Here is a 24165-nt window from a genome sequence, read left to right on the forward strand (position 1 = left end):
TTGCTGTGACCCCAAGGCACGCACAGCATCCCTGCTCACTAAAGTGTAGTTGTAATCCGTTATTAAGAAGCAAAAATAAAAAAAAATTTCTCATGTTTCTTACTAAAATTATTTATGAGTTAGAAAAAGAAATTGTAAAAGAAAAGAACAAATTTGACTCCATGTTAGATGTGTTCGTTTGGCTTTAAACCTGTACCTTGTTTTCTAGGCTCCGACTTGCTATTTCTGCACCTTTTGTAAAAAAAAGTTGCCTTTAGCCTGAAATATCCAGGACAGCCTATTCTCCGGGCTCTGATCTTTAAGGATATTAGCTCTTCTACACTTATGTACAGATGGCAAGTTGCAAAATAGATAATAACCTTTCTTTCATTTGGAGGTTTTACGGGGGCACCTTAATTTGACCCACCATGGACAGCTGCAGGAACAAAGGATTCCAAGGACAAACAATTCGTACAGCGAGAAGTTTGCAACAACCAACCACATCCCCGCCGCTTTTTAGTATAAAAGGAGACTGAATTCTGCTTTGGGGAAGAGAGTTTTACTGGATATCAATATGCCATTTTCTGGGTCTGCCAGATTTTCAAATGAAGTCACTATTCCTTACTCCAACATCTCATCTCCCCATTTATTGGCCTGTCATGCAGCAAGCAGAACGAGTTTGGACTTGGTAACAAAATGACTGCATTAGAGGTAGTATGTCTCCACTGTTTCCTCATTTCCAGTATGTCACAACCTATCAATTTTATATGCTGTTTAACAACATGACAAAGACCTATTATACGGAATTGATTCCACAGAAATAAAATTATTTCTACTCCCTCAAGACTTTTTTCTTTTCTATTTTATTTTGTTTTGCTTATTGAAAAGAAAATAAAAGTCAAATCATTTTATTTCATGTATTTTTATAGCTACATAATGTAAATACTACAAAAATATTTAAATTGCAATAAAACTTGTTAATATATTTGTATAAAGATATATAAACAATCAATGCAGATTAGGAAAGGAGTAGATATTTACTAAAAATCTACTGCACATCCAGTCTTTTACAAGCATATCCTGGAATATAAGCTCTATTATCCAGGGGTCCCCCACCCCCATTCTCACTGCCGATTCCCTTAGTAATCAACTACCAAGGCACCAGCATAGAACCATGCGATAGCTATTTTAGGTATAAATGAATGAATTAGCTCATTCAATTCTAAAACAGAAACCTTAAAATAAATACTGAACTTATTTACAGATAAACAAATTTGGACACAAAAAAGTACAGTTTCTCCCCCAAGACACAAAGATAATAATTGGTAAAGGCAAGATTTGAACTAATCTGCCTGATTATAAAGCTAAGGTGGAAATCCCCTTCGACTGTGTAGGTCCAGCAGCACAGCCTATCACCCTATCTTTGTTCAGATCTGGCTTTAGACAGCCTGAGACAGCACCCCATTCCTATGGAACTCGAGGGGAAACGATAACAATAAGGATTTTATATTCAGTAGTTTCTTAGGTCTCAATTATATAAAGTGTCAGCAGGTCAGCAGAAAACTCTGGGAAATATGAGTGGGTCCAGAGCTTTTCGCTGATAAGAAACTCAATCTATCAGGACAGAGTGACCTTCCCATGAGTGGCCTCATGAACATAAACTAAAGGCAGCTCAAATGATAACTAGCAAGAACATGGAAGTGAAGCAGGAAGGATCCCTACTATCCCCTGCCCAGTTGCCTCTTCACCCGCGTGGACAAGATGGCAGAAGACCCAGGTTCTTGTCTAAGTTACAACATCATGGATTCTCACCCATAAAATGTTGCGACTCTATGCTGTCTTAAGTCCTTTACAACTAAAATATGATGACACCAATATCTCAGCGGAATGTCTATGTCTCCACTTTCTCTCTTCTATTAGGAGACTATATCTATGGCCACAAACAGAAATTCAATTAAAAACACCATGCACGAAGCCTGGTGAAAGTCTGTGTAAGAGACATTGTTCTCACTCTCTGTGAATGAAAACTCAGAAAAAGTGGACCTTCTCCCTCTGTAAGTGGGAGGTAGACTGATTTTGTGTGTGTGTGTGTTTGCACGCACATGTGTGTGTGTAAATCATACAAAATATATTCTGGGATTTGCACAGTTTTTTTTATGATACTATCATTTCATGAGGATGAGCCAACCTTTAAAGTAATTTGAATCTATTTTTCTGAGAGGCTCTTTTGGTGGAGGATGGGAAAGGGGAAAGGAAAGGAGGAAAGAAGTAAATGAAGCAAAGCTGTAAGAATACTGCTAGGGAAAGGCAAGACATTAATTTTGTTCCTACTTGCATCACACACAAATTAGGGACTGGCTTTCCCCCATGTCTTGTCAAGCACTGAGCTGCAGAAGAACAGGCGACAGCCCATTTCTCACTGAGCTTGTGACTGTATGTGACATCTTATAGACACAAATTATTTAACCTGATCAAACACTCTAGCAGCAGGATGTAATTCTCCTAATTTGAGAGACAAGAAAACAGGAAGTGAAAGACGGTATATAGCTTGACAAAAGTCAGAGGACAAGTAAACTAAAGAGGATGAATTCAAACTCAGATCTGAATGCAGAGTCTGATATTCCCACTCCCAGGGCTGGAAAATCCTTAACACAAGGTTCCCCAGCTCCTCTGCATTGTTCCTGGCACCAAGCATTTCCCATGGCGATGGTCTCCAATTCTCAGACACAGTGCTCTGTGCAGCCAATAACCTCCATTCGACCTTGATCATCTACCTGCCACGCCTACCAGGCTTCACCATACAGGCAGGAAAGCTGGATTTCAAGTGCATACAAAGCCACCCTGGTTTAAGCTGGACTGTTGATCAGCTTTTCCAGCATAAAGGCAGCCATGAAAGTGCTCACAGTTTGTACATGAGCCACACTACCTCTCTCCATCTGTCTCCCCACCTATACTACTTAGCTATGACCATTTTGAGAATCTTGGAAACAAATTTTTAAAAACAGAAAAGAAAGGATTCTGTAACAAGTACTTAATACTTACAATTTTAAATGAGAAGTTACAAAGTGAGTATTTACAAACCGAATCTGCCTTCCTAGGTGTCAGTTTTAACAGTTAAAAAATATAATAGCAAAAATTTCTCACTTAAAAAATTAACAAAAACATCAACAATAATCTGGAATAAACTCAAAAACAATGCCCATGTTGTACATGGAGAAAGTACAGGACTGTACTGAGGGGTAAAGTAAAAGTGTGAAAGTAGAGACATCAACCTTTTGTATGGAGGAAAGCAGTTTTAAAGATGTACGTTCTCCTAAAGATAATTCAAAATTACTAAAAAATCCCATGACAACACTTATCTTTTTTTTTAACTTGAAAAAATTATATTAGAATTCTTCAGGAATAATAAAGTCATAATACAAGCCAAGAAATTTAGGGATCGAAAAGCAAATCAAAAAATTTGCACTGTCAGATATTAAATAAATTTTTACAATATGTAAGATATAGTGCTAGAGTAAGAAAGTAAGATTGACAGAAATAGATCATGAGCTCAAAAAGAGACTCTAGTATACATAAGTATTTTTTACAGGTGGGATTTCAAATTAAAAAGCAAAGTATGAATTTAATAATTGTCTTGTTACAATCAGAGAATACCTGGAAAAAACAAATTCTATTCCCGTCAAAATGACCACAAGAAAAATTACAGAAAATGATGTAAATATTAGAAAGTACTAATAAGAGCAAATACAACTCTTTGCTCATATCAATTCAGCTTCTCCTCACTGTAACAAGTACCATTATCATCTCCATCTTAGAGATTAAAAAAACCTACAGAAGAAATTTATACCATTATAAGAAAGCATTTCTAAGAATAAAACCCAAAAAGAAGACATTTACTATCTTAAGATTATTTTGGGCCACAACAATAATGAACCTACTGAACAAAATGAAAGGCAAGAAATGACAAGTAAAAGCTCTCTGATACATGTTGATGAAGACAAGGGGTTAATGTTCATAATACACATTGAGCTGTCACAAAGCAGCAAGAAGCTCCCCCACTTAAATGTTTGCAAAGGACAAAAGGGATCATTCACTTTTTAAAAGTCAGATGGCTAATGAGTGAAAAATGCTCAAAACCTCACTGGTCATCAAGTGCAAACTAAAATAATGAAAATCATTTTGCTCGTCATATTGGCAAATATGTTTAAAAGATATTATAGCTAGTGTCCATCTTTGAGACAACAAACTGTGAGCGATCTTTTGGAGGATGACATGTCAATGGATATGTAAACTCTGAAAAACGTGTGTGCACACAGGCTGAACTCCACTTTTAGGAATCGTTACATTTAGAAAAAATCAGTTCAAAAAGATGTACTCATCAGAACATTTGCACAGCACTGTTTACAATGGTGGGAAGAAATGCTGAAGTGAAATCATATCCAGCGATAGAGAATTGGTTACATAAGTTATTCTACATCTTTTCATGCCCCACAGGAGAAGGAATTTCAAGATTCACTTGAAAGCATCCTGTGATGTATGAAGTTGTCACATCCAAGGACTAAATTTCCAGAAACCTTAGCTAAAGGAATACTCATACAAGATCACAGGAATGTTTGTACAAGAAGGATGCCAGTCAAACACCCTTTCTGACAGTGGAAAATGGAGAAAACTTAAGTGTTCACCATCAAGACAATGATGCGGTAAATCACGGAGAGCTGTGGGCACTAAAGTTGCAGCGTTTCAGCGTGGTCCAAGGCCTTGTCCACAGTACTCTCCCACGAAAGGTGTCGTTACACAAGAGACCAAACCTGCACATCAGGAGACCCCTTTACTCTATCTGAAAGGACCGGGTGAGTCTGGAGTGGGAGGAGGTCTATGATATATACGTTAGTGAATAAACCGAGCTACAGAAAACATATAGTATGGCCTTATTTTTCAATAAAGCATATATACACACACATATACATAGATTTCTCATATACGTGTATGTATGTGTGTATATATATATGACAAAGGCATAAAGGTCATGAAATATATACTCCACATTGTCAGCAGCTTTTACTCTCAGGAAAAAAGGGGAAGGGAAGTAGGGGACTTTCGGTACCACAACAGATCTCTTTTCAGAATTTCAGTTAAGTATACTTGGAATTTAAAAGTTTACTTAAGTACAAAGTAAAATGGACGATGCCTCCACAAAACAGAATGCTATACTGGTCATTAAAAATCATGTCAGGGGAGATAGAATATTGTAGAAAAATGTGTAATAAGCCGAATGGAAAATGGAGGTCTCCACACAGTAAACAGGCACACAGTGCTCACTGGTTTTTATGACAGAGCTGATACACACTGATGAAAAGAACAGAAAATAGATGTTAAAGTGTTAATTATTATCTTTGAGTACTGGGACCAGGATAGACCCTTTTGACTCTTTTTTCAGACTTTTATATTAAATACACATTATTTTTCATCTGAAAAATGCATTTTTAGATGTCTAGTACCACACATTGGAAAAAATACATGAGTAGTTACAGAAACAAATAACTAGGAGACACCGCAGCACCGTCACACAGTGTAGAAAGGGCGATCCTGAATAACACCACGCAGTTACATAAGGACCCACAAAGTGAGAGCACCCGCTGTAACAGGACGCGGCTCCCTTCCATTTGTCAGTTGTGTCTTCAGGGCTGAGGCATTTCTGAGCACGGCCAGTGTCAGTGCTGGTGTCTGGATGGATGCCACTGGAGGTGAGGGCACCTGCAAGCCGAGAGGAAGAACAGAAGTAATCCTCTGCTTTTTCTGTCTTGTTTCTTTGTTACTTTTAAAGAGAGGCGTAAATAAGATAAACTGAATCTTCCTTACTGAAATTTCACTAATGAAGCCATTTTTAAAGTGTTCACAACTTATATTCTGCCTATAACTGTCTTTTCAAAAAAGCCTCATATTTATTAAATGTTAATTAACTCAGTTAATTAACTACATGTTGAAACCTTTTAAAAAACATGAAATGCACTACGTGAAAGCACCACACATGCAGTGACTAGCTCAGCTGTCTTTACGGCAGTGCAGTCAGCCCCCACCATCCCGAGACCCTGAACTCCTGATGCTGGGAAGAGAGCACGCTGCTTCCTCAGATGGAGAGAAACGGTAAAAGCATTTTCTGAAATCTACAGCACTGACAAAACATAACTGCTTAATCCCAGGCTCCTTGGACGCTGTCATTTTCCGTTTCTGGCCAACACCCGTCAATGAGCAGAACCACCCCATTCCCGAGTCATGGGACTCACGTGGGCAGCAGTTTTGGAGAAATTTCCAGGTATAGAATGTTAACCAACTATACATAAAACTCTGAAAAAGAAAAGATGCAATACTCAGATTTTGGAAGACACTAAAAATATTCTCCTAAGTCTTAGTATTTGGAAAGGCTGGGCTTCTCCTAAGCCACTTATTTATTTCACAGCCAGTGAGCATCTCCCACAAACCCTGCTTCCCTGTGTGTGCTGGGAGCCTCAGGAACATTGATGCTGTCTATCTTATAAGTCACAAGGCAGAGGCGTGTGTCTCACGCCTGCAACTCTCACACAGGCTCAACTCCGAGCCTCAATTTGTGAACTTGGCCCCATTTTCTCACCTGTTTATTTGGTATCTGTTCTTCTGTAAGCTGCCTGAAGTGCTTCTTGGAACAAGTCAGAAGAATGAGTGGGTAGAGAAATGGACAGATGGACAGGTGAGAGATGGGCAGACAAACAGGGAGACTCCAAGAGAAGGGGAGCAAACAAAATTTCCTATGCAAAACCCTCTTCTAGTCAAGGAAGAAAACCATCACGAAGAAGTGTGAAGAGGCAGGTGGCTTAGGACTGTTTCCTGGATTCCATCAAAAGTCACACCACGTGATGAGAGGGTAGAAGTATAAATAATAAAAGAAAAAAAGCATGCATGTTTGAAAAATATATCTACATTATGTACTTTCTAAAGAATAGATTTATATCAGCAAGGCTCAATAACACAATCTTTGGGTATTTACAGAAGTGAGAATCCCATCTCCAATCCGCAAGACATCCCTTCGGAGCACTGAGGGTCTACACGGTGCGATCATAAAGCCGTAACCGCAAAAGCTGTGCTATCCTGCACTTACGAGGAACGAGCAGCTGTGCTTGGCCTGCCCACGCGCGTCGTTTACAACCCACAGCACCTCTACGGGGGAGGGATTACTAGCGAGCCCTGTCTCTGCAGGAAAGAAAAAAGTCCGGGAGAGGCTAAGCCGACCTACAAGTTCTCCATTTCACAGGACTTGTCACTCCAGAGCAGGACTCGAACTCGGCCCACGTTTATAACCACAGTACTACCGTAATTTATGTGCTTTTTGTGTGTATAATACATTTGTTTCTGGCATGAAAGTGTATTTAATAAATGATCGGTTGTCTTGTATACTTCATTAGCTCACAATCTTTATATTTTTGAATTGTACTCTTCCCCTGGAGAAATGAACGGAAAGAGCAGTGGTCAGAATGAGGTGGGGCTTCATTCTTTATCTGTTACCTCATCTCATCCAAGTCCCCAAGCAGGGAGAAGGAGCAAATGTTCTCTTCATCTTTTAAAGAGAGGGCTCCAGTGATGGTGATTTACTCAACTCCAAAACTAAGTCTGGGGGAAGGGCACATGCAGCAACGAGAGCAGTATCACCTGTAGGAAGGCAAAAAGAGCTCAGGGGATGGCTCAATGGGTCAGCCTGATTTAATTTCAATTGATAATTCAATAACACACTCTAAAAATACTAGCATGCAATGGATTTGCTCTTTCTTGACATCTAGCAAGTTTCCACAGCCGACATGTAACATTATCATGAACTAGTGAAAAGAAGAGTCCACAGACAAGGAAAATCAATGCCACAGGCAGGCTGAAACCCAGGCTGGAGGAAAGGAAGAGAAAGGGCATATTTAAGAAGAGGGGAAAGTCTGGGAAAAAGACATCATCACAAGGACTCTCAAGCGTCATCCAGCAATCATATAATCATTCTTTCAAGAGAGAGTTACTTAGGTCCTATTTTGTGCGAGATTTTACAAAGGGCAAAGAGAGACCACAGCGTCCATGGTGGCAGCAAGTTGAGGGGCTATAATACAATTCTAATCTTGGTACCTTGCACAATTGTCCTCAGTATAAAGGCAAAAATTAAAGTAAAATAATACTATGTAAACCATACACATTGCTGAAATAAATTAAAGAAGACCTAAATACCTGGAAAGACAAACCACACAAATTCCTGGATCACATGACAATATTCTTGGGATGGCAGTGCTCCCCAGAGTGAAGCACACATACAACGTGGTCTTGATCACAATCCCAGCGGGCTCCTCAGCAATAACTGACTAGCTTCTGCTACAATTCATATGGGAATTCGAGGGTCTCAGTAACCAAAACGTACCTGAAAGAGTAGAACAAAGTGAGAGGACTTGTAATTCTCAATTTCAAACATTACAACTGTATCTACAAGTGAGATTAGAGGCCATTTTTAAGGTATTATTGTGTTTATCCTTATTTTCTAAATTCTGTACAACGAATATACCTGTTAGAATAAGAAAAATAAAAACTAAAGTATCTTTTAAAACATGCACACCGATTCATTCATTGGGGAAAATTATTTTAACTATAAAGAGGTAAACAAATATCTAGTGAAAAAGGACCACTTAAAAACAAGTCTGCATTTACAATTTTCATAAATTGAAAACTGAAAAGCACAAACACATCAAATTTCTAGGAAGACTGGTGAAACATATTAATAATTATTTTCAAAAATTCTAATTGCACAATGAAAACACAAGAAAGAGAAAATCGTGATTGACAGGAAACTGTGAACACGTGGAGAGCAAAGGCCTTGAAATCACTGTTCCTTTAACTCTGCTACTAGCTCAATAGGAGAGGAAATTCCTCACTGAGGGGACAGTGGAATCCCATGCATAAGATAGGATACACAGTACAAACTGCAGTAGTATCGGGAGTGAATATGTTAGAAGAATTCTGAAGTTACAACATTGCTGAAAAACTATAAAAACACTGACAGACAGATTAAAACACACCGTCATACATATTATATAGAAACATGAACTCTGCTCCCATGTTGCATAGAAATACAAACATATTTGTTCATTTATGGGCACTGATTACTTTATCCCAGGTAGAATATTTCAACTAAAACAAATAATCAATATTACACTCCTATTGTCAAATGTACTTGATAACTTACTCTGCTATGTAACCATATGTGTCTAAGATAGATCTAAAATTAGTGAAAAAGAGCTTTGTATGGTTTCTTGAATTCTTCTCAAAATTCCAAGCTTAATTTTAAAATAGATCTGAGCAGTATTTCTATATTATCTTTTCCCTTGTGAAATGAACAACACAGTCTGTTGTCAAAATTCTGTCCTTACAATGATTCACGAGCACCATATCCTCACAAAACTGCTGGACAGCAAGTCACTATCCAGACACTGTGACCAAATAAATGAAACAGAAGGAAGACAGTGATCCTATTCTGGAGGGCTTATAGTCTGTGTCAACACTGGGGTTTTTACTTGATTGGTTTGATTGGGTAGCAAAATAAAATCAATCAAGTACTTTCTTTGAGCATTCTATAAGTCATGACTGTTTTTAGTGTCATTAGCAGGAAAGACTTAAGCATGACTTGGTTAGGTCAACTAGCAACAATCATCACTGGAGAGTGAGTAATAAAGAAGTTAACTGATAGCAATGCTTCTGCCTACATGAGACCTAAAATAAATCTACACTGATATCCGAAAGGAAAATAAGGAGATGAGGTCCCCAATGAGAAAACAAACTAACAAGAAATCAAAAAATGAAAGTCATTTTCATTAACGATTCCAGGCAGTAGTGGAGCATGGTGGTGAAGATCACAAATGCTGGGGACAAACATGAGGGTCTGAAATCCCACAGCACTAGGTAGATGTGACACTGATATTTCAGTGAAATTTTCTGCATCTCAGTCTCCTATCCATAGACTGGGGACAACAACTGCACCCATCTCCTATAACGGTCCTAAGAATTAAGTTATTTTATATATAAAAGCTTAAATAAAATACCTCAGAGTTTAAATAATACCCCAAAAGCACAAGAAACAAAGAAAACAGAGACAAATTGCAGTTCATCAAAATTTAAAACTTTGCTTCAAAGGGCACCATCCAGAAAGTGAAACAACAACACAGAGGAGAAAATTTTTTCAAATCACTTATCTGGTAAGGAATTTGTATCTCAAAATGAAGAAAAAAAACCCCTACAACTCAACAATAAAAAGGCAACTCAATTAAAAGGTTAATAAAGTATCTGAAAAGGTATTTTTCAAGGAAAATATACAAATGTCCATAAAACACAATGTAATGATGTTCAATAGCATTAGCTGTAAGGGAAATCAAGTCAAAACCACTAGGAGAAACCGCTTCACACTCACTACAATAGGGTATAATAAAAAAAAAAGCGTAACAAGCACTAAAGAGGACACAGAGGAAGCGGAGCACGCAGCCCTTGCTGGTGAGGATGTAACACAGCGTGGCCACTTTGGAAAACAGCCTGGCAGGGCCTCAGAGAGTTGAACATTTCGTTTCTGACTTACCCAGCAATTCTGCTCTCTGGGCACACACGTAAGAGAACTGAAAACAAATATCCACATAAATAATACCACATGAGTGTTCACGGCGACATTACTCATCACAGCCAAAAACAGAAACAACCCAAATGCGTATCACCTGATGAATGGGTAAACAGTGGGGCCCAGCCATAGAGTGGAATGTTATTCAGCAATAGCATAGCATAGAATAGTGACTAAGGCCACAACATGAGCAAATATTGAAAACGTTACTCAGTGTGAAAGAAGTCAGTCACAATAGACGTTTCCACTTATATGAAGTGACTCGATTTACATGAAATGTCCAGCACAGGCAAATCCACAGAGAGAAAAGTGGCTCCTTGGGGCTGGGGGAGGATGGGGAAGATGGGAATGTCTGTTTATGCATACAGGGCTTCCTGTTGGGGGGATGAAAATATTCTAAGATTGAATGGGACGCACAATTCTGGGCATAGAGTAAAAACCGATGTACATTTTAATGGGTGAATTGTATTAAAACTCTTAAGAACAAAAGGACCTTGGGCCAGTATCTTCCATAGTAAATGCAAATTGCTAACTTTTATTAGAGGAAAAAGAAACTGCTCTCAGCATGAAAGCAGGAGATCAGCAAATGTGAGTTAACCGAAATTGGACAAGAGCATTTCACTTGAAACAGTTGCTGAGTGTACACGAAATATTCAGAAATAGGAAAATCACCTTGACATCACGAGGAAGCATTCTGTTTCAAATACAGATCAAGGATTCGGCAAGCCCAGCTGCCAGAAATGACCAGAGAAGAAACCTGGTTTATAAAACTAGCACCAGAGACAACAAGGAATGGTGATGAGGAAAGCAGGCGGCAAATATCTGAAACAGTTCACTACAAATAATTTCTCCACCAAAAATTGAAAAATAAAATGAAAGTGATGAAATGCTCTGTTGACATCTCGAGAATGGGCTTCCTTCTGTGCTCGACTGTTCTGTAACCCCGATTGAGAGACTAAGGAGAATCAGCATGGCTCCTGGGGGTCCCCAAAGGACTGCCCACCAGCACGCTGACCACCATCACATCTGCCAGGTTTGAATTGCAGAGAAGAGACCAAGTTCTGAAAGGCACAGGAAATATTGACAAGGGAAGAAAACGCTGAGGTCAGTCCTGGGACAGAGGCCCTCTGAGCAGAGGCCAGAAGGCTGCAGGTGAACTGCAGTAGACCTGGGGCAGGAAGGGATCACGGGGGAGCATATCTCAATTCTCTTCTGTCTCTGCCTCCGGTAGGAGAGATAAAGCCTGCATCCTTCTCACCTGGAACTGTGGGTTCTGGCTGGAAGAAGTCTTACTGACAAGGAATGATTATTCAAGACTCTGTGGAAAAAGTCAAGAAATCGAGAGGGATTAGGGAGCCATCTCCATAAGCCTCTCAAATGCTCCCATATTTATAGGGTATAATCAAAGGAAAACTTCGTTAACAGTTGTGAGATAGTAAGGAGGAAATTCGGGAAAGACAGGATGAGGCAGAGATTGTAGAATACACAATGAGTACAAAGGATTAGTGTATCTTTAGGGAAGTCATGGGGTGAGGGGAACAAGATACATTTTTAGATATGTTCATTAAAAAGCAGACCACCAGACCAGCCAGGTCCTTGTTTTGGGGATAATACATTATCTAACAACACACAAGCCCAGCGTTTATAGCTGAGGGTCTCGGTCCTTGCTTTACAACCAGCAGAGTGCTATCTAAAACCTCAACTACACAAGCAAAGCATTGTCTCTGCTTTTTAAGGCAAGGCGTCTGGAGTGAGGATGCACAGGAACTTGCTTGTAAAGCAGTATCAAAGCATATTTTTTCTTCTTAAAATTCAGAGGCGACTGGGGTGTGTTACAATTTGTTAACCCAATCATCTGCTTCCACATGGAACCATTATGGAGGACACCCTAGGATGAAAATCCTGGATGTGGGTCTCTTCCTGCCATCTTCAGCCACTCTATCAGGGTCTAGGCACATCCGTGAATAACGATCCTACAGTACCACTCACTCTCTTAACTCCTGGTGATTGAAACTTAATTTTAGCTCTACACAACTTAACGTAGAAAAGTTTCAGCAATAAAAGATATAATATTCCATTTATATCTCATCATATTACTGATTTTCTGATTGCTCTAAGCTGCTTCTACTTGGTAAAGCACCTCATTCTGAAGCTGAATTCAGTAATTTCCATTGTGCATTTCTAGCCAGTTTGGGCTCGCTAACTTCTTTTGGTCAAATATCGATATACTTAATTGATTTCTTTGTTTATCAATTTCAACCAGGAGGAGAGGGAGTGTCACTCTTTTCCTCAGCCCACCCTCAACTCTTTTCCCATCAACTCAGGCCTCCTGAAAACAAAACAAAGTATTTTTTTCCCTTCTACTCTTTCCACAAACCCAACAGGAAACATCAGCCTGGAGAAAGAATTCAACACAAATGTTAAAACAAAAATCTATAAACCTGAAACAATACCATCTCCGAATCATGATACACAATGACATGAGATTAAGTGTGTCAGGCACAAAGCATGAGGGAGCCTGACTACCTGATTTCTATTCTTCAAAGGAAGGAAGGTTTTCGTATTTTTTATTATCATTCTTGGTCATTGTTTCTGATTATGCCAAAAAATAATTTATGAAATATTTATGCACTGCAATAACTGATTTTTATTGTATCAATTTTAGAAGGCATTCAGAGGGGATAGGAAAACCCACCTCTGTAAAAAATGCAAAATTTCTTCCCCTGTAAAGAACACGTATACAAAATGCAACAGAGAATTCAAATTCTTGTGGAGAGGAGCAAAAGACACAGAATCAAATCAAAGTCATTACAATGAGTCAATTTAAAATTCACTGGACAAACATGCTCAATGCATACAAATAATTTTAAAGGCACACTGCAAACCATTCACTTAATGATCTGCAGGCTAGAGGAAGAATTTCACTCTTTAACAGACAACAGAAATCAATAGGGTGCCCCACCAAACAAAGAGCAGTGAACAATCAGGTTTTTAACAGTTCTGAGAAATCAGCATGTTCTAAAGATCAAAATCCAGAAATTTTAAACATTCATTCAAACCACAATGAAAAAAGCACTTAAAGAAAAAAAAAAAAAAGAAAGTAAGCACATAGATCATTGCAACAGAACAATGAGAATTTCTTGTACCGCTAGAAGAAAGAACAGGCTATAGCCTTTTACTTGAAAAGAGACTACTTTTAAAAATAACTGCTAAAACACATTTCATCATTCATGTTGCATTTAAAAATCTGAGGTACATGTATCTGATCAGAAAAGCAATTCTGAGTAATAGTATGTTACAATTCAGTGCCAGTTTGCTTTAGAAGAAAAGAGAAAAGTTACTGTTTCTAATTCTGCACAAAGTTTAAAGAACCTCCCTGCCTCTATCTCCTCCCATTTCCTAAGCTCATGCTCCCTAATCCTTCTGAAACAAGTATGAGAAAGTCTTATTCCCAATATGCCAAATGACAACTGAATATCAATTTATTAGTGTAAATATATGCCAACACCTTGAAATGGAGGAGAAAGGTATCAGAAGTCTATATGGAATTTCTTTCTACCTTCCTGAAATCACACACACCAACGTTCACACAGACACAGACACAGACACAGACACATACCCCCTGGATTACTGGGCACTTCACAAGCTTAGTACTTACAACTTGTAGAAGGTAACTTTGTAGTTACTTTAAAATACAAAACTGTCAGCTTTTGAAAGCCTTCATCATCTGCTAAACCATCTAAATATCAAAGAGACCCAATTAGCCTTCTCTGTAGAATGTAATTTCCCTTGATGGCAAAACAGTCTCTAAGAAGTACTGGATCAAAGATTCGTGTTTATCACTACCTATGATCGTTTTTAAGCACATTAACAGATTCAGAAATGTATGTCTCAAAAACATTTATTCCTATTGAAATAGTATACGTGTTCAATTGTCTATACAGTGACTAGGTCCCATGATGGTGTTTAAGAGCTATTTTGTGTATAGCAATATTTACCTTCAAGTGCAGAAAAGGAGGGTGTGTATTACTCAGTTGTAGAGCACCTGCTTAGCATGCACAATGTCCTGGCTTCAGTCCCCAGTACCTCCAAAAAAAATAAATAAAAATAAGTGCATATTTAAAAATAAGAATAAAGTTATAAAAAATGCAGACTAAAAACCACTGCAATCTAGGTGCTACAATTATACTAAAAAAACAAGTGTTTCTATCAAATATTAACTATATGCCAATCACAGAGACAACCAAAAGTCACACCTGAAGCATCACGTGTGATTCTCAGCAACCCTACTAAGTAGACACGGATGAGAAACCCGGCTCTGCGGATGAGGAGACGGAGCTCGGAGGAGCCGGGGACGCTGACTGTCCTGCTCCCCGTGACACCGCGTCAGCCCAGGGCAAGCGCTGACAGAGCTGCACTGAGGGGACACCCAGCTGCATGGAACCTTGGGGCACTGGGGAGTCCCAGAAAACACTAAAAACTTTTCAGTGAAAAACCAGCTAAAATATATTACACTGTGCTGCATCCTTTAAACAGGGAAAGTGACTGAGACCTTTTTGATGCCTCCGTGTCCTTTCTGCCATTATCAGTTACTTGCCCTCACAGTGCGACCAGTGATGATCTGGACCCCATATGAAGTGCACTCAGATGGAAGAGCTTTTAAAGCTGGTTTATGAAGTTTGTAAGACTGTCTATGACTCACAAAGGCGGTCATTCATCACTTCTCACCGGTGTGGACGTACCACCTGAAATCACTCCTTTCTGCTTTTTAAAATCCCTTCATCTACTCCAGACTTTTCAACAGCAAAGAAGTAGCTCAACCACAGACAGTGGACAGCTTTTCACCAAATGGACTCGAACAGCCCATCTGACAACCTGGAAGCCCTTGTCTTCTATTAAACCCACTTCCAGGTACTTCATCATTTTCTGATTGGTGGACTCGGCCTCTGAATGGCCTACTCAGAGAGCTCCCAACCTCACATCCAGGGGTGGGAGTGGACCATGCTGTTGGGGGAAATCAGTGAGGAAGCTGGACATCCTCCAGCCACGTCTGCACGGGAAGAAGTGCCTCAACGTGCTCAGAAATTATACCGTCATCATCCCTGGGCTCCCATGGACTGGTTTCACATTAACCAAGCTCATGAGACACTGATGCAAGGAAACCAGAAACTTAAATTTTTAATGTAACAGAAGACGTGAATCTATGAACCAGACTGAAATATCAGAGTTCAACCATGAGTACATTTTCTCCTCCACGGCCCAATCACGGGCAGGCAGTCACATGGCAAGCATGGACAGAAACGGAGCAGGAAGGGTTTCTAGATTAATTCAATGGACTATATTTCTATTATACGAACAGATCTACTGCCCAGAAGTCAATTAACGCCAATCACGGTGCACTCTCCGTGGACAGCGGCCAAGAAATGACTATGAGCTCCTGTGTAACACTCCTTTCCCTGTCCTTTCTAGGCTAACTGATGCACAGAGGTATAAAGATTCAGGGATGTCGATAATGCTAAACACCCAAAGCCCATCTCTGGGAACCTCAAAACCAGACAGCCAGGGTTTAAATACCAGCTCTGCCAATTACTAGTTCTGTGATTTTGCCAACTTAATTACCCTCTGTGTGCCTCAATTTCCACACTGTAAAACTGGGATAACAATCAAACCTTCCTTACTCGCTTGTTGAGAAGATTGAAGGATTCATTTCTGTAAAATGCTCAGAAAAGAATGTAGCACATTTTGGGTGTTCAACAAATGTCAACTTAATATCAAATTGTTTTACAAGTGTCCCCTCTAATCATCTTATCTGTTTCCTGGCTAGCCTAAGTCCCAAATAAAATCCTTATTTCTCCTTTTACACACTCTTGGGGAGCACCCTTATGTTCCATCCAACCACCTGTTTAAACTGAGGGAGTGGATGTCTCCTAACCACTCCTCTGGGCCATGGAGGGTGCTTCTCCCTTCACACCCCTGGCCCCTGGCCCACAGCTAGCACTCATTACACTAACAGAGTGAGGTGTGAGTCCGGGGAGACAAGCAGGGCATGTGAAACCCTTCCTTTCACTCCAGTGTTGGTCACCATTGGGAAGCACGCGGGATGCTCAGCTCCATGTCAGGAAAGCCCTGTGCATGAAAGGGCAGGTCTTCTCAAGGGAAGGCTCGCTGTGGCCCAGAGCTACATGGGACAGGGTGAGTCTGTATTTCTGGGACACAGTATCATGACACGCATTTTCCCACAGCCTTGAAGTTCATGGAGAACGTGGCTTCATCAGTAACAAAGAAGACATTTATTGCCTGTCTACTCTTTTGTGTCATCTCTCAGTAGGCTGCTGGAGACAACATATGTATAAGTATTGGATCTCCTTAAACCCCAAAATATATGAAGTAACAAATAATTCTGTGGCTTAACGTTGGTTTAGGGCGACTGTGTAACAGTTCTGACTCTGCTGATGCTAAATTATGTGTATAGGAACTATGGAACCTCCTCAAATATCTTTCATCATAAAACCATCTCTTCTTATTTTCCTGTTTCTTAGTAATTGCCAAAGACTCTCAAATGATGGCTTCACACAAAACAGCAGCTAAAGTTTAAGAGCCCTCTTGACATACACACTGTGGTAAACACTGCACATAATTTCTAATTCTCACAATTCTACAAATCAGATACGAATGTCCCCATCTCACAGACGAGGGAAAAACTCAAAACGAACTGACTCAGGCTCAAGTGGCTCAGTGGCAGCGCGTGCAGGCAAACCATATCAAAAACTACACCCCTTCGTATATGTACCAAATCTCCTACCACCAATTAACACACAGCGGCGGGGTCAAAACTCAGGGAACTCAATACACTTTTCACCTTTAAGGTCCTCCAGATGCCGCTTCTAGCTGTTTTATAAAATCCCGGCTCACTGGTTTCTAACACTAGAAGAAAAGCCCGATTTTGCTATTGTTTGCACAGCAAGTCTGAAATGTTCACAGTGAGATGACAGAATAAATCTAAGATATAAGCAGAATAACTTTTCCAGTTAGACAGACATAATGGACATTGGGCTATTCTGAAGCATTAAGTAAAGTAATCAAAATAAAATAAGCCTGTTTAAGCCTCCTTTTACAAACAGGAAAGTTAAGACTGTAAGTAGGTGCAACAGTGCCACCTATGGGTAAAATGACCTTCCAGGTTACCAGGAAAGATGCAACACAAAAATTGCCTGTAGGATCAGTAACGAGAATCAGATAAATAAAACTTATATAGCACATGCTGCACTTTGATTCGGGGGAAAGGAGGGATATTCAGTATTTAATCTGATATTGCTAATACTCCTGAATATAAACAGAAGATATAGGCTCATGGAAACTCACCTTAGAAGAGGAAAGAATCCAGTTCAGCCACTTCATTTTACAGGAGGGGAAACTGAGACATGGGATCTGTCCTCCTGGCAATCAGCAGCAAAGTTTTCCTATGCCTCATGTCTTGCACTGTAGCAAAAACCAACAGATCTGTACTAGGCCTATATTCATAAAATTCACGTTTGTATTTTTCCAACAGTAGGTTATCTAAGTATCTTGCAAAATACTAAAAGAGCCAGGATATCATACAATTTTGTTGCCATACAAAAACATTTATTTACATAATAAAACAGCATGAGCTTTATTCTCTCTATTAAAAAAGTGACATGTCAAATCAATGTTTTGATATTTTAAACCTGTTAAGAATGTAGAAAAAAATCAAAATTTTCTTTAATCACAAAATAGAGGAGTTTATTCCCTGAAAATGATCAATATGGATTTTACTAAACTTAACGGATCTGGTCAGAATCCCACGAATTTAAATGTCTGAGTGGATGGTTACACAGCAACATAAATTCTGATTTGTAACAATACATATTCTGTGTAAATAATCTTCAAGGTCATCTGATTAAGGCAATTTAACTAGTCCCTGTCTCACTAGAATGATACAGATTTCATTAAAACTTCATACTACACCAAAAAAAAAATGAATCCTTGTTACTTTAAACCATATTCAAATATATCATACAAATACATATTGAATATGTATCAGAAATAAGCGACACTCTTTAGTATTCAGAGTTGATCCTTCTAAAATATCTGTCATTGTGACAGCACACTTTTATTAAGCACCTCTTGGGTTCTTTGTATACAAGGCATCTACCTCTCACAGTCAGACAAATTAAACGATATTACTCAAATTTCACAAATGAGGAAATGTACATAAGCCATGAAAATAAAGTACATATTCATCAACAGGAAAGAAAAGAGTAAAGACTTTTCTTACAATATTCACTGACAATCTTTTCTTCCATATTAAAACTACATAAAACCAATTCAGTCTTTGTAAGTGTTTCTGTCAAAAAGGGCCACAAGAGAAAAACAAGCAACATCATTAGCAGTGGTTGGACTTTAAGAGCTCACTTCTCTTTTGCACTATAATTATTTTTAATGTTTTGTTTTTAGTGCTTACAGAGCACTAAAATAAAAAAAATAACTTTTTATGTAATTACCTGAGAATTAAAAATTTGTGAAAATGAACAATTTTAATTTCTGCCACTCTGTCTCAACTTCTCAATGGTGTCTCTCCTTTCAAGGCCTCATCAGTCTGAGGTCACTAAACTCGGCCGTTTATGGAGTCACAGGTGTTCGGGTAACCACTTAACGGGAGGCTGATAAGAGGAGCAATTAAGAATGCATTCTGTGCAGCCTGGGTTCCAGCACCGAGCTAGCCACAGCCTGCTGCGTGTAATTGGGACAAGCTGCTCCATCTCTCAATCCCTCAGCTGCAAAAAAGGAGACACTGATACCTACAATCAAACACCTGCTATGAATTAAAACATGAGGAAAACATTTTAGCCTTAGGTAGGTGTCCACTCACAGTGAGTTTGGTCATTATGATGATGAGGATGGCTGTTAACAAATTAAGCTAGACCAAACAGGAGAAATCCCCTTAAAGGAGAAACATTTTTAAGTCAATGAGCATTTCTTTTTGGATGAATTGCAGAATATTCTAATGATTTTTTAATAAACCAAATTTTGTCCATTAATTATAGATTTACAGGTTCATGGACAAGTCTCCAGAAAAAGAATTAGAGGCCTCTTACCTCTGTAAACTAAGAAAGTAAATTTTAACAAAAATCACGGAGGAGATTATACCTCATTTGGGAGAGTAAGTGCTTAACATGCATGAGGCACTCAGTTCAGTCCCCATTAACTCCATTTAAAAACATGGTTTTTTAGGAAATGGAAAATTAAAGCAAAAAGATGGAGGAATACAGAATTTTTTAGAGACTCATCTCAGATTTAAGATGGGGAAGAAACCATCCATTTCTCAGAAGAAATCTTGAGGACTATGTAAACTGGATCTGAGATGTCTAGTCCTTTAACATTATTCAAGAATTCATATTACCAAGTCTTAAAATTACCTGATAACGCACAGTGGTGATACTGATCATAACAGCTTCCATCACGGATCGAGCTCCGGCTAGGACTGCTCTGTTCTGACATCTCTGCCCCTCAGGCCTCACCAGGCTGAGAGCACTAAATTCGGTCATTCAAGAGCATCTTTTGTAAGTCCTCCATTTGTGCTTCTGACTCTCCCCTCACCAGCTCCTCTGAGGGAAGCACTGTTATCATCTTTCCCACTCACAGATAAGGCCACTGAGGCACAGAGACTAAACTCGTTCCAGGTCACATTGGCATTAAAGGAATTCTGTATTTCTGCTGTTTGCTTTTGACAAAGGAATCTGAGATATCAATTCAAGGCAGACTGTTAAATAATCAAGTCTGTCAGGTCTTCACCTCAAAGAGCAGATAGTATAAATTCCTGATGTAGGATGAGGCTGCCGCCACAAACTGACTCAGCTTGAAATTAATATCCAAGATGAAGCAGCGGATACACGTAAATATTCACGATTGTCAAGTCTGCTCACGGGTCTGGGCCCTTCACTGCCTGAACGGGGGTGAAATCCCCACCTGTGTCTGGGAGAGATGCACGGTGCTTCCCAGGCTCAAACAGGCTTCACGGGCTATTTCCTCCCACAGACTGGCCTCAACGATTAAAAGCTCTCAAGGTTTTTACACCATGCAAAACAAAAAGACATTTCTGCAGATGGAGCACTTTCTTAGGCTTAAATCTTTTTTTGCCTACACTCACCCAGGGGGAAAAAAGAAACATGACTCTGCAAAGTCTCTGACCCTCACCACTCACAGGAGTAGAACAGCCACAGCAGAAGATGGCTCTTCACATTGCAGGATGAGAACAAAATAAAGATGCCCCAACAACAGGCACTCCCAGACACAGCGCTCAGCAGTCTTCTGCAAACTCACGGTTGTGTAGCACCCATCACCTTCTATTTCCAGAACACTTCATCACCCCTAAAGAATCCGCCTATCACTAGCAGTCACTCCCTAATCCCCCTCCAACCAGCCCCTTCCAGCCATCACCTGCTCTCTGCCTCTGCATGTGCCTTTTCTGGGCATTTCAGATCACTGAAATCAACAATATTTGACCGTTTGTGTCTGCTTCCTTTCAATTAACAAGCTGTTATCAAGGCTTGTATATTTTGAAGTGGTATCAGCATCTCTTTCTTTTTTTTTTTTTGAAAACGTTAAAGATTATTAGAAGGTGGTAAGCACTATCAAAAAGAGTAGAGTGGAGCATAAGTGATTGGGTTTCAAAGGGAAAAGTGTGGGTTGAACAGTCAGGGTGGACTTCCAAAAACAGGTGGCCTTTTTCATTTTCCTCTTTTTTTTTTCTTTTTTATTCACTCTTACGTGTGAATAATCTTCCACTACATGGAGATACTACATTCTGTTCATCCATTCAGCAGCTATTTATGGACGAGTTCCAGAAAACTGAGTGTAAGAGTTGACTAGCATGGATGGCATTTAAGCAAAGGGCAAAATGTGCTTTCAAAAAAAAGCCAACAAACAGAGGCACAAGGAAATTCAGTGCGTTTCTGAGCAAAGTGCTTGCTTGCTTCGGCAGGACTACCGTGCAGGACTGTGGCGGATATTGGCAGGAGTCACGGTGTGGGAGAAACATGAGAAGACTCCCCACTGCAAGTAGCTCAGACAATTCTCCTCCCTCATCCTGTATTGTTAGAGCAATGTTTCTAGGTTACTCTTATTTCAAGTAATAGCACTTTAACTGCACATCTGATCATCTCCATCAGACCACCTTTCCTCCAAGCAACAGAAAAGCATTCAATGACCTGAGCAGCTCCAGGACATAATGGTGATGGATTAGGGAGTCCTGCAGCATTCCAGCCTGCAGGCACAAACCCCACATGTGCCCTGGTGATGTCCAGAAAATAAAATGCATGGAAATATCTCACTGTTTTTACACGACATCTGCCCTCAATTTGCCCCAAAATCATGCTCGCAAAGCACTAATCAACCCTCTCAATACAAAAATAAAAAAGCTAAGAAGGCAAATTTAGGCTCTTTCATTGAAAACCAGCAACCATCACTGCCAGTATCTGAGCTGGAATGCTCCTGACTTTGAAAACCACTGCGCAGTTACTTTTCAAGCGTAAAACTCATATATGTATTCCATGTAGATGATATTGCAGTAGGATTTTTCTTTTCAAAATTTCCACTTGCAACATTAGCACAAGAAAGTTTATGTATAGGCTTTAAAAAAATCAATTATCCTCCACTTTCTTAATTTTGAACTAATTATTATTTTATAAATGTGGCTATGCTGCGTATTATAAACCGTTTGATTTCTGAAAACAAGACCTTTATGACCTCACTATTTCAGAGAAAACTTTAACGATTCTTTGAGAGGTGGGGCCTGGGGCGCCCACTATCAGCTCTTTAAATACTGACAAGGATGTGCTATGAAGTAATGCAAAGGCTCTAACTCCACATTAGCTCAGAAAGCAAAGAAACTACACCAAAGACTTCCTTAAATATTTTATATATTTCTATTCTTTTGAATATTAAAGTTCTTAAATGATATGATTTTTTTGAAAAAGACAACAGCTGTATTAAATTTCCTCTCACCAAGAAAGCAATCTTTATGAAGTAAAAAACCCCTATGGAAATCGAAATGACAGGACGTTTCTAGCTAAGTGAACATCCAGATCTGAACACAAACCTAAATCCGATCAGATCTCACTCGAAGGAGCTCTACAAAGTCCTGGGCAACCCTGGAAATTAGCTCTTTTGTTCCAAATGTTGGCTGAGCTAAGATCATCACACTAGGCAGGGAAGGAGAGAAGAGGAAAATCCACCTGGCGGCCTCCATCAGTTTTCTTCCAGCCACAAAATGCCTCTAGGTCGGCCCGCTAACAAGTCCCCCAATAAGGAAAGCCGGCATCCACACTGCCCCTGCCATCCCCAAGTAGCCCCGATGCCCATATCCCAGCCTGTGAATGGTCTTCTAATGATCCCCCAGTTGGTGGCACCCACCCCCTCTTCCCCGCTATACAAACACAGAGAGCCACGGCAGCCTTCCCAAATCACAAATTTGATTACATCAACCCCCACTTCAAACCCTTTAGAGGCTCCCTGTTAGAGTTCTAGCCCCACCCCAGACCCTGCTCGCCCATCCTCACCTAAGTACACAGGTCCCCAGTGACCACAGGGGCCCCTGACCTGCTCCTACTTCCCACTTGCTCCAGTCTCATTTTGACTGTTTCCCAAGGAAGCCTTCCCTCCCTCCAACCTCCACAATTTGTTCCTCTCTTCCTAGAACATTCTAGGCTAAGTCAACTTCTGACAATGCTAAGCTCTCAAGAATCAAATACATTTTGCTTACTAAAGTGGCTACACGCTCTCTCCCCTAGACTCACAGAAGTGCACGTGTAATGTATAAATGAATGACCGGTTGGGTCTCAAAGGGACAGACATACCTGCTCTCGCCCGTCCCGATCCTTCAGTCTGTAGAATATCAGAAGCAAAACCAGAAGTACCTTTCCTGAGGGTCACTTCTGTTGACACCCTTCACTGCCTACTGTGTCAGTTCTAGTAAAACTCAACTTCTTCCAAAGCCCTACATCCCGGACTCTCTCCAGTGTCCTCCCCAGCAGGGGCTCCCTCCACCCTGGACTGCACAGGGCACTCTCCCCGGGTGCCCACGCCAAAAGCCTCCAGGCCTCTGCCCGGGCTGCACCTGTGATCTGAGACACATTCTTGACTCCTTCTCCTGGCTGACTCTTACTCTGTCCTCACAACTGAATGTAGAGCCCATTTCTTCCAGGAATTCCTCTCCGATAATGTCCTTTAGGTCTTGTCTGGTCTCTATCTATAGCAGCAGTACATGGTGACCAACTGGGTGTTTGCCCGCTCCTTTGAGACCACGAACACTTGGGAACCATGTGGGAAGGAGTGAGAGATTACAAGACGGTTGAGGGAAGCAAAAAGCAGAAATCACAGTCCAAGTCCCAAATTCAAGGATACTTTCTCAGAAAAAAGTATAAACTATTTCACACGTGTGCAATTTGGCTACTATTTTTGTGGCTTGGGGACAGCAAGAACTTGGTGTTCTAGTCCAAAACCTAGGTTACATG

At 40.0% G+C, this 24165-nt stretch overlaps 1 pseudogene; it reads right to left on the reverse strand.

The window, feature by feature from the left end:
- LOC140694673 (trafficking protein particle complex subunit 9-like) overlaps window positions 1-24165 on the reverse strand; it is a 109420-nt pseudogene that overhangs the window by 18442 nt on the left and 66813 nt on the right.

This window comes from Vicugna pacos, unplaced genomic scaffold, assembly GCF_048564905.1.
Source record: "Vicugna pacos unplaced genomic scaffold, VicPac4 scaffold_77, whole genome shotgun sequence".
NCBI lineage: Eukaryota > Metazoa > Chordata > Mammalia > Artiodactyla > Camelidae > Vicugna > Vicugna pacos.